Source organism: Bos mutus, chromosome 6 (assembly GCF_027580195.1).
Source record: "Bos mutus isolate GX-2022 chromosome 6, NWIPB_WYAK_1.1, whole genome shotgun sequence".
Classification (NCBI taxonomy): domain Eukaryota; kingdom Metazoa; phylum Chordata; class Mammalia; order Artiodactyla; family Bovidae; genus Bos; species Bos mutus.
Genome location: NC_091622.1, coordinates 25,824,057 through 25,835,233, shown reverse-complemented (window position 1 = coordinate 25,835,233; position 11,177 = coordinate 25,824,057). Strand labels below are relative to the sequence as shown.

Here is an 11,177-nt window from a genome sequence, read left to right as displayed (position 1 = left end):
ACAAAATTTTAAATGTCTGAAAGTATTCCAAAGTGGACCAAAATCAGAGGAAAGTTTAGGCTTGAGAAACTGCAAGTAGAAAGGGTAAAAACTGCACAGACTGTGCTTCTTGACCCAAGAAGCTGCCAAAAATCATAGCCAAAGTCAAGGAAAACACAATAAAGTTAAAGAAAGCTGTTACATAATGGATGGCCTTGGACCCTGTCTAAAGCAACAGTGTTACAAGTGGTGTCTTTAGCTGTATAGAAAAGGGGAGAGGAAAAGAATTATTCACCCAGAATCACCCAAAGACTCTATACATGGGAGACATTTATAAAGAAATTAGTGAATAGCATTGCATGGTTGGGCAGCGACCATTCATTCATTCACGTGTTACTCCCCTCCTTGTTTGTTTAGTCAACAAATTTTTACCAAGCACCTACAATTTCATTACTAAATATTAGCACTATAAAGATGCTACTAAATGTTAGCACTATAAAGATAGTAGTGGAATTTCTGGATTTCCACTATTTACTCTCTAAGACACAGGCTAGACCAAATTCAGAGATGACTTTCAGGCTCTGCCTCAAAATCTTGTACCCGGTCATAGCTTCCACCTGTGTCAAACCAACACCTGCAGCAGAGAGAACATGGCAGCTCCTGCATTTACCTTGAATTTATATCCACGTGCACAGACCTGGCTTCCCTGGTAGCTCATCAGTTAAGAATCTGTCTGCCAATGCAGAAGATACAGTTCAATCCCTGGGTTGGGAAGAGTCCCGGAGGCAGAAATGGCAACACACTCCAGTATTCTTGCCAGGAAAATTCCTTGAACAGAGGAGCCTGGTGCGCTCAGTCTATGGGGTCGCAAGAGTCGGACACAACTGAGCACACACGCACCTCTGCCTCCACAGACCGAACAGAAGGAGCTACATTCTACAGAGAGGGGCTACGTCCATGATGACCAACCTGGCCGTATGTTAGATCCACCTAGGAACTCTAAAAACTCTAAGGCCCCCACTGTTTCCAGATCAACCACATGCAAACCTTTGAGTGTAGGACCCTGACATCAGAATCTGTAAATCTTCCTAGAGGATTCGGGGTGTAACCAGAATGGAGAATAAACACTAGGCTGGCTTAGTTTCATCAGAACAAATGAGAGCGCTGGATGGTCTTCCAGGGAGCAGGAAGGTGGGGACTGGTACTGCTACTGATAATGAAGGGGCTTCCCTGGTGACTTAGATGGTAAAGAATCTGCCTGCAATGCCAGAGACCTGCGGTTTGATCCCTGGGTCAGGAAGAGCCTCTGGAGAAGGGAGTGGCTACCCACTCCAGTATTCTGGACTGGAGAATTCCACGGGCAGAGGAGCCTGGTGAGCTGCAGTCCATGGGGTCACAAAGAGTCAGACATGACTGAGTGATTGATAGTGGGTCAGGGTAGGCTAGAGGCAGGAGGAGGGCATTATGGTCCTCCCCCATGGGAGGAGTTTATACCTATCAGGAAGTGTTGTGGGCTGAATCGTGTCCCCTCAAATTCACAGGCTGAAGTCCTAACCCCCACACCTCAGAATGTGACTGTACTGGGAGACAATGTCCTTACAGATAAGAGGGAGGCGATATGCAATATGACCATTGTGCTTTTAAGAGGAGATTAGGACACAGGCACGCAGAGAGGGAAGAGCATCTGGACACACAGTGGGAAGGCGGCCATCTGCAAGCCAAGGAAAGAGGAAAACACCAACCCTACCGACACCTTGATCTCAGACTTCTAGACTCTAAAACTGTGTGAAAGTAAATATCCATTGCTTAAGCCACCCAGTTATGGCAGTCCTAGCAAAGTAATACAGGAAGCACAGGTTCCATTTGATGATATGGCTGTCTTGGTACAGCTACTAAAACACAGTCATGGGAGCTTTTCTGGTAGTCCAGTGGTTAAGACTCCGCCTGCCAATGCAGGGGACATGGGTTCGATCCCTAATCCAGGAAGAGTCCACATACTGCAGGGCAAGTATGCGTGCGTGCCACAGCCACTGAAGCGCACACGCTCCAGAGCACATGCTCCACGAGAGAAGCCATCGCAATAAGCCCACGCGCTACAGCTAGAGAGTAGCCCCTGCTCTCCACAACTAGAGAAAGCCTGCACGCAGCAACAAAGACCTAGTGCAGATAAAAATAAAATAAAATTAATTAAAAAATATAGTCATAGTAAAAAAAAAATCTAACGGTGGAAAATGGTATGGAATGAAAAATTTTAATTTCTCTTTTCTTCTCTGAACTCTCTGTAATAATTCCCCTGAGGTAAGTACTGTTAACAGTTTTATATTAAGTAACATCATGTGAAAGCATCCAGATGTATTTCTTGACTACGCCGTGAGCACTGATACCTTCTACATGGCAGACCTTGTGCAGCTGCCATACAGAGGAAGACACCACGCTATTCCGAACCCCAGTGCTGGCCACATGATGGTGCCTAGTTTGCCTCTCGGGGGTCAGGGCCCCCCAGCAGGAAGGAGGAGCATACTGGGAAGCCCATACTGGGGGCCAGACGGGAATGAACACAGTTGTTATTTGGAGGAAGCCAAAGCAATCACCATCAAAAGGTAAGAACCAACAGGAATTAAAGTTTGTGCTTAGTCATGGAGAAAAGACACTTAGCCAGCCACTGATCTAGGACAAGAGGACCAGGCCATGGACGAGGGCAAGGTGGGAAGTGAGAAGGTGCAAGGGTCCCCAGCAGGAGCTGCAGGAGAGAGGGTTTTGCAGCTCTAGGCTGTGAACAGGGTGGGGTGCAGGGTGCAACTGAGTGGCTGTGGTGAGCCAACAGGCTTAAGGTCTTGAGGCGTCTCTCAGGTGACAAATACACACACGTAGGGAGTAGCCGACATCATCCTAAACAATTACAGCCAGGGGAGGTCACACCCAGATCCCATAGAACACAGAGAAGGTGTTAGGGAAGGAAGTCAGGAAGGTGATGTGGAGGAGTGAGGTTGAACTCGGTCTTGAAGAAGAGACATTGACCAGATGAAGGTGTGGAAGGACATTATAGGAAAGGGAAGCACAATCAAAGCCAGGATGGCCTGAGGGAAGAGGGTATGTCTGCAGGATAGAGAATATACGGTGCAGTAAACGTGTATTGTTATGGATGTAGAGGGTCTGGAAAGGTACCTAGAGCCAGGTTGGACAGCACCCATCAGAAGCAAGTGTGGGCCATGTCCTGAGGAACTGTGATTGAAGGAGAGAGGTGCAGAATCTGGGCTGCAGATGCTGAACTACCTGATCCTCTAGGGGCAGTGAGGTGACAGGCTTGGCTCTCGGGAGAGCACGCTAGCAGTGGGCAAACACATTTTATCCTCAGCCTCACTCCCTCTCACCTTCACCACAGTTGCAGAAGCTTTCCTAAACTCTCTCCTCTCTTCCTCTTCTACAGCTCTTTTTCCCCAAGTAGGTGACAAGGTGGACCTGCCCCACTGCTCCAGGCCCTGGAAGAATGCCCAGCCCAGACTGCCCACTGTGGGTCACCATGATGCCTGAAAGACACAGAAAAGCTGCAGCCCGGCTATAGCCGTGAGCCCCTCTGAGTGTATACAGAAGTAAGCACATGGGCAGAAGTATCCCCCTGCCCCACCTTAACAATTCCAGTTACACACTGAGCACTGAAGAGTCTGACAGGACGAAAACACGTGGGCAGGTCTCCAGAGTGTTCTTTAGGCTGCAACCAAGGCCCTTTTCTCTCTCAAGGATTCTGCAAAAGCTGTTTCGCTTAACTTTCCCAGCATGTAAGACAGACCCTCTCCAGGGTTATCTCTGGTCAAGGATCAAACAGTTGCTACCCACTGTCTCTGCAGAATGAAATGCTTCTATTGAATCAAAACTGACACAGCAGCACAAAACAGATAGGCGTGAACCTGGGCCATGGGAGACCCAGTTATCTGGAACATTGTTCCTGACCCAAGAGAGACGCATTTATCTGAGGAGTACTGTGACCATGTACTTTGAGATAAAATTTCCTAGGGAACCCTTCATATCAGCAGCGACTCTCCATCTCCGAACTTAAGAAAAAAAAAGAAGTATGTATTTCTTTGCCTTATTTGGCTAAGAGGAAGTGTATAGTGTAGAGGGAGGGGAGGATTTGAAAGCACTTCTCCAGCTTGTGTCCTGGTCCCCAACCTGAGCACTGGAAAAGGAGCCAGGAGATGTATCGGTGGGAACCACCTCTTGAGGGCCCTGAAAGGCCACCTCCCCATCGCCTTCTCCCAAAAGGGACTTCCCCAGTGTGTTTAGCACACAGCACAGTAAGTATGATAGTTCTATGTGCCAACTTGGCTAGGCCACAGTACCCAGATATTTGGTCAAATAAAATACTAGTCTAGATGTCACTATGAAGGTGTTTTTTTAGATGAGATTAATGATTACTATTTAAATCAGTAGAATTTGAGAAAGCAGATTACTCTCCTGAATGTAGGTGGGCCTCATCCAATCAGTTGAAGGCCATAAGAGAAAATGACTGAGGTTCCCCAATGGCAAAGGAATTCTGACTGGAGTTGTGACATCAGCTCTTTGCTGGGCCTCTAGCCCACCAGCCTGCCCTGCAGGCTTTGGACTCCACAACTTTGTGTGCTAACTCCAGAATTTCTGAAACAGATACGTGAAAAATGTATATACACCTTTAGGTATGCATGTATGGGTACTAATGTGTGTGTATATGTATGCATAGTGCATATTCTTGCTTGTATTTCCCAGTTCTCCCTAATGAAAGTATCAAAAAGGGGATACACTCCAGCAGCAACAGTAAGCACACGCAGGGTCCAGATAGTGGTGTCTCCTACTCCTCACAAATACTGACGAGGACTACTCAGAAAAATGGCTGATTCGAAGACCAGGGCAGGGTCAGTACAAGACGAGCCTGGAACATGTTAAGCCAGAAAGAAAGAAAGGAAGTGCGCACAAAAGATAATGGGGCATGTTACAAGGACTTGGGAAGCAGCTCAAAGTCTTCGCAATGGTACAACTGGAGCACCTGCACATTAAGTACAATAATAAACTCTTGGAAAACGGGATTGAAAAATCAATCCATATCACTGATTTTAAAAGACATATGCATAAATAGAGGAGAAGGTTACTCTGCTTACAGTTGAAAGCTGAGGGCCAAACAGCCAGTGTGCGGGGAGAGCTGGAGAGGGAACATTATCATTGTACAGCCACAGAGTGGAGAGTAGATCAGCAAGAAGCACCCATGGATTTTCAATCCAGGGGGAGGTTTTGATGAAGAGCAGGACACTTGTATGTGTTAAAGTGTCTCCTCGTGAACTGCTTATGCATTCAAGGGAGAAAATAAAACCTAATAATTATGTAGCAGAGATCAGAATTACCTCCGCCAGTGAATAGTGTGCGTCTCCTAACACATTAGCCCGTGAAGGACACAACTTCACCAGTGCAGCATCGTGGCCAGCAATGCATAACCCCAGTAAAATCACCAAGAAGCATCAGGCAAACACAACATGATGACTGTTCTATTTTTAAAAAGAACGGTGCGTGGATGGGAGGGGAGACTGTTTCTCAAATGTCAATGTCATAAAAGACGACAAAAGGCTATGATACTGTTCAGGCTAAAGGAGACCAAAAGATCATGACAACAAAATGCAGTACCCAACCCTGCACTGAATCCTGTGGAGGAGAATGAAGTGCTGGAAAGAACATTATTAGATTGACTGACAAAATCAGGATACAGCTGCCAGATTAGATGAAAGATTACATCAATGTAAGTTTATGAAGTTGATACTGTACCACGGTTATGTAAGAAAATATTCTATTCTTAGGTAATACACACTGAAATATTTAAAGGGAAAACACCATATGTAATTTACCTTCAAGTGCCTCAGAAAAAGGAATTCTATATTTACACATGTATGTATGTGTTTGTACACACACAGAGATGGATGGATGGGTGGGTGGATGGGTGACTGGGTGGGTGACTGGGTGGGTGGATGGGTGTATGGATGGATGGATGGGTGGATGAATGGATAAAAGAGGCAAGGAGGGAGAGAGAAAGAACAAAGTTCCTGGGGAAAGAGAACTCTATGGGGAAGAGAGACATTTGCTCCCTGTGTCTGTAGCAGCATGTGTTCTCAGGCCACGCCCACAGTAGGCTGGATGAACTAATCCTTTGACCTGAAGAAATAACCAAAAATATATGAGCTGAACTTGGGGCACTGGTTAGAATCAGATAATTTAGACCCAGTGAGCACATCTAAGGCACTAGCCCCCTCTCAGTGAACATGTACTATGGTGTGTTATAGACAACCCTAGTTTAATCACTGTTTCAGTCAGCTTTCTAGCAGGAAACAGATGGTACAGTGAAACTAGATCCCTGAGGACAGTGTAATAAGGGTATTTACAGAAGTGAAGGGCAGAGTCAGAGAAACCAGTGAGGGAAGATGCTGCTGCTGAGTTGCTAAGTCGCTTTAGTCATATCCGACTCTGTGCGACCCCAGAGATGGCAGCCCACCAGGCTCCCCCGTCCCTGGGGTTTTCCAGGCAAGAAAGCAGCGGTGAGGAGCCCATGCTATTAGAAAACAAAACAGAAGGGAGGGATCATTTACGTAGAGAAGAGCTGTGTTGAGACCTGGTCTGGCCGTCTCAGAGCTGCCGTGTGCTCTGGCAAGGGGATGCACCCAACTCTGCAGCCAACCCTTCGCAACCCAGAAGGGAGGGACCATAGAGGACAGACACCTCGATCGCACTTTCCTTACAACCTCTGGTCTCCCTCCAGGGTCTCCAATTGTCTGAATCCTCCTGGTAGCTGGTGGGCAAGGGAGCCTATTAATGCGGTCTACACAGGTCAGTCTCCCAGGGGAAAGGATGGGGTAGAGAGCAAATCTACCAGGGGAAATGGACTTAGCAATGATCTGGGGCTACGATGAATGTTTAACTTTGCAGGAACACAGAAAGCTGACATTCAACCTCACCAAACAAAGGAATTCTGATTGTATGTAGAAGATTCTTGGGACTGGAATGGTCAAAGAGTTTGAAACGAAAGTTAAAAAAAAAAAAAAGTGCTGTTTTCCTGAATATTGGAAATAAGACTTTTAAAATCCATATTTTTTCTAAAGTAATTTTCCAAATTGTCAACCACAGCCAGTAGGAAGTAAACATAGGAGAATTCATTAACAAGAGAGCAGCAAAATTGAACATGGATGGAGAAATTCTCCCATTAATTTTTCCTGTAAGATTTGACAAAAAGGTGGTAAGTTTCTGCAGTGCTCCACTGAAGTGTGGCCCCGGGTCTGGCGTGTATTCAGTGGGGGTCTCTGCAGAGGGCAGGGCACAAGGCAAGATGTAGACCGCACAGCTTGTTCACAGAGGAAATTCAGGGGGCAAGATAAAGGTATTGACTCAAAGATAAATCACAAAATGAGAAGTTGGGAGGTCTGGAGGAAGAGCAGGGGCGTGGTGTATGACAATGTGTGGCCAGTGTTTCAGGATCCAGGCTGTGAGAGGCCGGTGCTGAGTGTCATTTGCTGTTTGTTTTGGAGGCAGGATTCTCTATGGAGAAGAGGACAGACCTCACAACTAAGACCAAGATGGACCCTTCCCAGCCCATCACGTCCTCTGTCGTGAGACACAAGCCCATCCATGATTTCCTGACACGAAACTATACTAAGTCCTGCCTTTTCTGCCCCACCTCCCACCACTCCCTAACCACACTCCAGTCACGACGCTTTCTCTGAACATACCCTGCAGTTTAACATCACTGTGTCTTTGAGAACTGCGATAGACTTCAAGTGAAGCTGCTGTAACAAAGAAAGAATAAAATAGATAGCCTTAAATTAAAAATTTTCTCCTGAAGCAGTCCAGCAGTGAGTGGCACAGAGCTGTTAAGGCAGGGCTGCTCCCATTCTGGGATCCAGGCTCCTCACATCCTGTAACATCCTGTTACTTCCCCATCTCCTGGGGTATTACCATCATCCACGGACGTGAAGTGGGCTTGCCTTCATGTCTGGTGAAGAGAGGGCATGAGGAAGTGGCTTTGTCTCTAAAGAGATGGCTCAGAAGTGGCTCACGTAACTTTTGTTCACGTGCTATTGGCCTGAACCGAGTCGTATGGTCATTTCTGGCTGCAAGGGAGTCTGGAAAGCATAGCATCTACTGTGGCCCTGTGATCTACACAAGCACTCGGTATTCTTTCATGGAAGGGGGAACTAACTGCAGCATGGTGCCAGAACCTAAGCAACAGGTCAGAGAGGCCCCACTGGCCTGCAACTGGTACAACTGGAGCACTAAATTATTAAGTACAATAATAAACTATTTTAAGACGAGAATGCACATTAATCCTTTTCTATCCACATCAATGATTTGAAAAGGTACGTAAACGAATAGGGGAGAAGGCAAGGTTCTTGTTTATGTTAACCATCTGCCACCAGTCTGGCATTTTCTCAGCCCAGAACGGACTTTGCTAACCTTGATCACATCCCTGAATTTCCCTTTCTGCCCTTTTGTGACTTAAAAATAAACTTCCCCTATTCTCCAACCCCAACATTTTTTTAACTCCTCTTCGTTATAATTATCTGTGTATAGCTTAGACTGTGAGCTGAAGAAGTTAGCAGCAAATTACCAAGATCACTCCCAAAGGAGAACAATCTTTATAAAGTCTATAAAACTCAGTTGTTGCATTCTTCACTTGGTCACCCTTCAGAACAGTATTGCTGATGAAGAAAAATTGTTTCCAGCCCTGATCATACTTTTTCATATCCTCTCAAAGATCTTCTGTGACCCAGAAATGGTCTCTCAGGCCACCGACTCTACTGTTCCTCTTAGTTGCTGTCCCTTGTAGCAAGTTTTTGTCCCACTCTCCATCAACAGGACCCATTCAACTTTAGAGACCACACATCACTGTAATCACAAATGCTCTCATCTGTATCAAAATAAAACGTATGTTCTGACCAGAATCTAACAGCTCATTTGTGAAATTTGTGGTGCAGAGAGTTCAGGTCCTTTGATGACAGATCACTGAAGTAAGCCCTGACCGAGTGTTAGCTGAATGAACGATGCATTCATTGAACAAATAAACAAATAATAAAGTTGGTCAATATTTAATCCAAAAGCTAGTTATAAAAATCTCTAATTTGAAAAGATGAAAGCACCCTAATATTTATGGCAGCATTATTAACAATAGCCAAGATATGGAAGCAACCTAAGTATCCATTAGCAGAGGAATAGATAAAAAAGATGTGATACATACATACAATGGAATATTAATCAGCCATAAAAAAGAATGAAATAATGCCATTTGCAGCAACTTGGGTGGACCTAGAGATGATCAGACTATATGAAGTAAGTCAGACAGAGAAAGACACATCAAATATCATATGATATCACTCACATGTGGAATCTAAACAAAATCATACAAATGAACTTATTTACAAAACAGAAACAGACTCACAGATGTAGAAAACAAATTTATGGCTACCAAAAGGGAAAAGTTGAGGAGGGGGAAGATAAACTAGGAATTTGGGATTAACAGGTACACACAGCTATTTACAAAATAAACAACAAGGACCTACTTTATAGCACAATGGAACTATATTCAATGTCTCATAATAATCTATAATGGAAAAGAATCTGAAAAGAATGTGTATATATTCTTTTGCTGTACACTTGAAACTAACACCTTATAAATCAACTATACTTCCATTTTTTACAAAATCTGGTTACACACAGTCTGGTTCTTTCAGTTGTTTTAATCATCAAATGCCATTTGCAGGTTACCTGTCTGCTCACAAGATTTCCATTGATCAAAGCACACTGTCATACTGCCTAAATCCAATCTTGATGAAGGGGTAGTACCGGGTTTCATGCTTTAGAAATCTTGGAAATTAAAAGGAATAAATCCTGTTGGACTGCTGATGTTGAGGGTAGTCTTGGAGGAATCCACTTTTTCAGGTTCTCAGGATAGTCCTGCTGTGGTTCTCCCCTAATGCTTCTGAAGTGGTCTTTATTTAAGATTGAGGACTGACAGTGAACACAAAGGTCTCCTGTCACTTTGGAACCCACCCAGGGCTCCTACACGTGGTGGGAGGCCCTGAGTGCCATCAGGAGTACAGGCTGGCAGCTCTCCCCAAAACAGGCTGCTTGGGCCTGAAGGTTTAGGAGGACAAGATAAACAAGAGTAATGATGTGACATCAAGGATGTCTATTTGAAGACAAAACAACCCACCAGCTACACCTTGAAATCAACAGACAGTCAGCCCTGTCTACATTAACATCCAAATGACTCCATAAAGATCATTGGTTCCAGTAATGATGTCACTCAGGCACTGTAAGAGCCCAGGTCATCCTAGATCCTGCCATGTTCAGATTCACGTGCTTCCCAAACACTGGAATACAGGCTTCCATTTTTATAAGCAGAGTCTAAACAAAAATTTCACTTTTACTCTACCCGCTGAGTTTCCTGTGTTCATCCTGTTAATGAAACCTGTTTCTTCCTAAAACAAAATAGGGTCTGAAACCTGCCAACCTTCTAAACCCCTAATCTAGAGAAATGCCAAGCTACTTGGCACAGTCACATTATCAACTCAGATGTTTGGTGTGTTTTTTCCTAAGAATGCTATGAAATATCCTAACACATGAGTTTAAGTTTTTAAAGACCACCTTAAAAACTAATCATAAACTATGAATAAACAAGTATCAACTGAATTATAATTTATGTCACACTTTTAATAGGGGGAGAAAACACCGTTGCGGATTGATCCTGGGGAGATTTTCACATAAATAGAGACGCAGTATAGTTTAAAGTGAAAGAAAAGGTGGGGGAGAATGGATATATGCATATGTATGACTGAGTCCCTTCTCTGTTCACCTAAAACTATCACAACATTGTTAATTGGCTATACCCCAATACAAATAAGGGCTTCCCTGATAGCTCAGTTTTTAAAGAATCCACCTGTAATGCAGAAGATCCCAGTTCGATCCCTGGGTCTGGAAGATCCCCTGGAGAAAGGATAAGCTACCCACTCCGGTATTCTTGGGCTTCCCTAGTGGCTCAGCTGGTAAAGAATCCAGCTGCAATGTGGGAGACCTGGGTTCGATTCCTGGGTTGGGAAGATCCCCTGGAGAAGGGAAAGGCTACCCGCTCCAGTATTCTGGCCTGGAGAATTCCATGGACTATATGTAGTCCATGGGGTTGCAAAGAGTCAGACATG

The 11,177-nt window shown here is 44.7% G+C and overlaps 1 long non-coding RNA gene across 1 annotated transcript; it reads left to right on the top strand.

The window, feature by feature from the left end:
• Window positions 1–5,602: 5,602 nt before the first annotated feature.
• On the top strand, window positions 5,603–8,911 carry LOC138988290 (uncharacterized). Its single transcript, XR_011464604.1, has 3 exons — window positions 5,603–5,737; window positions 6,749–6,816; window positions 7,516–8,911. It is a non-coding gene; the product is annotated as an uncharacterized lncRNA (long non-coding RNA).
• The last annotated feature ends 2,266 nt before the right edge of the window (window positions 8,912–11,177 follow it).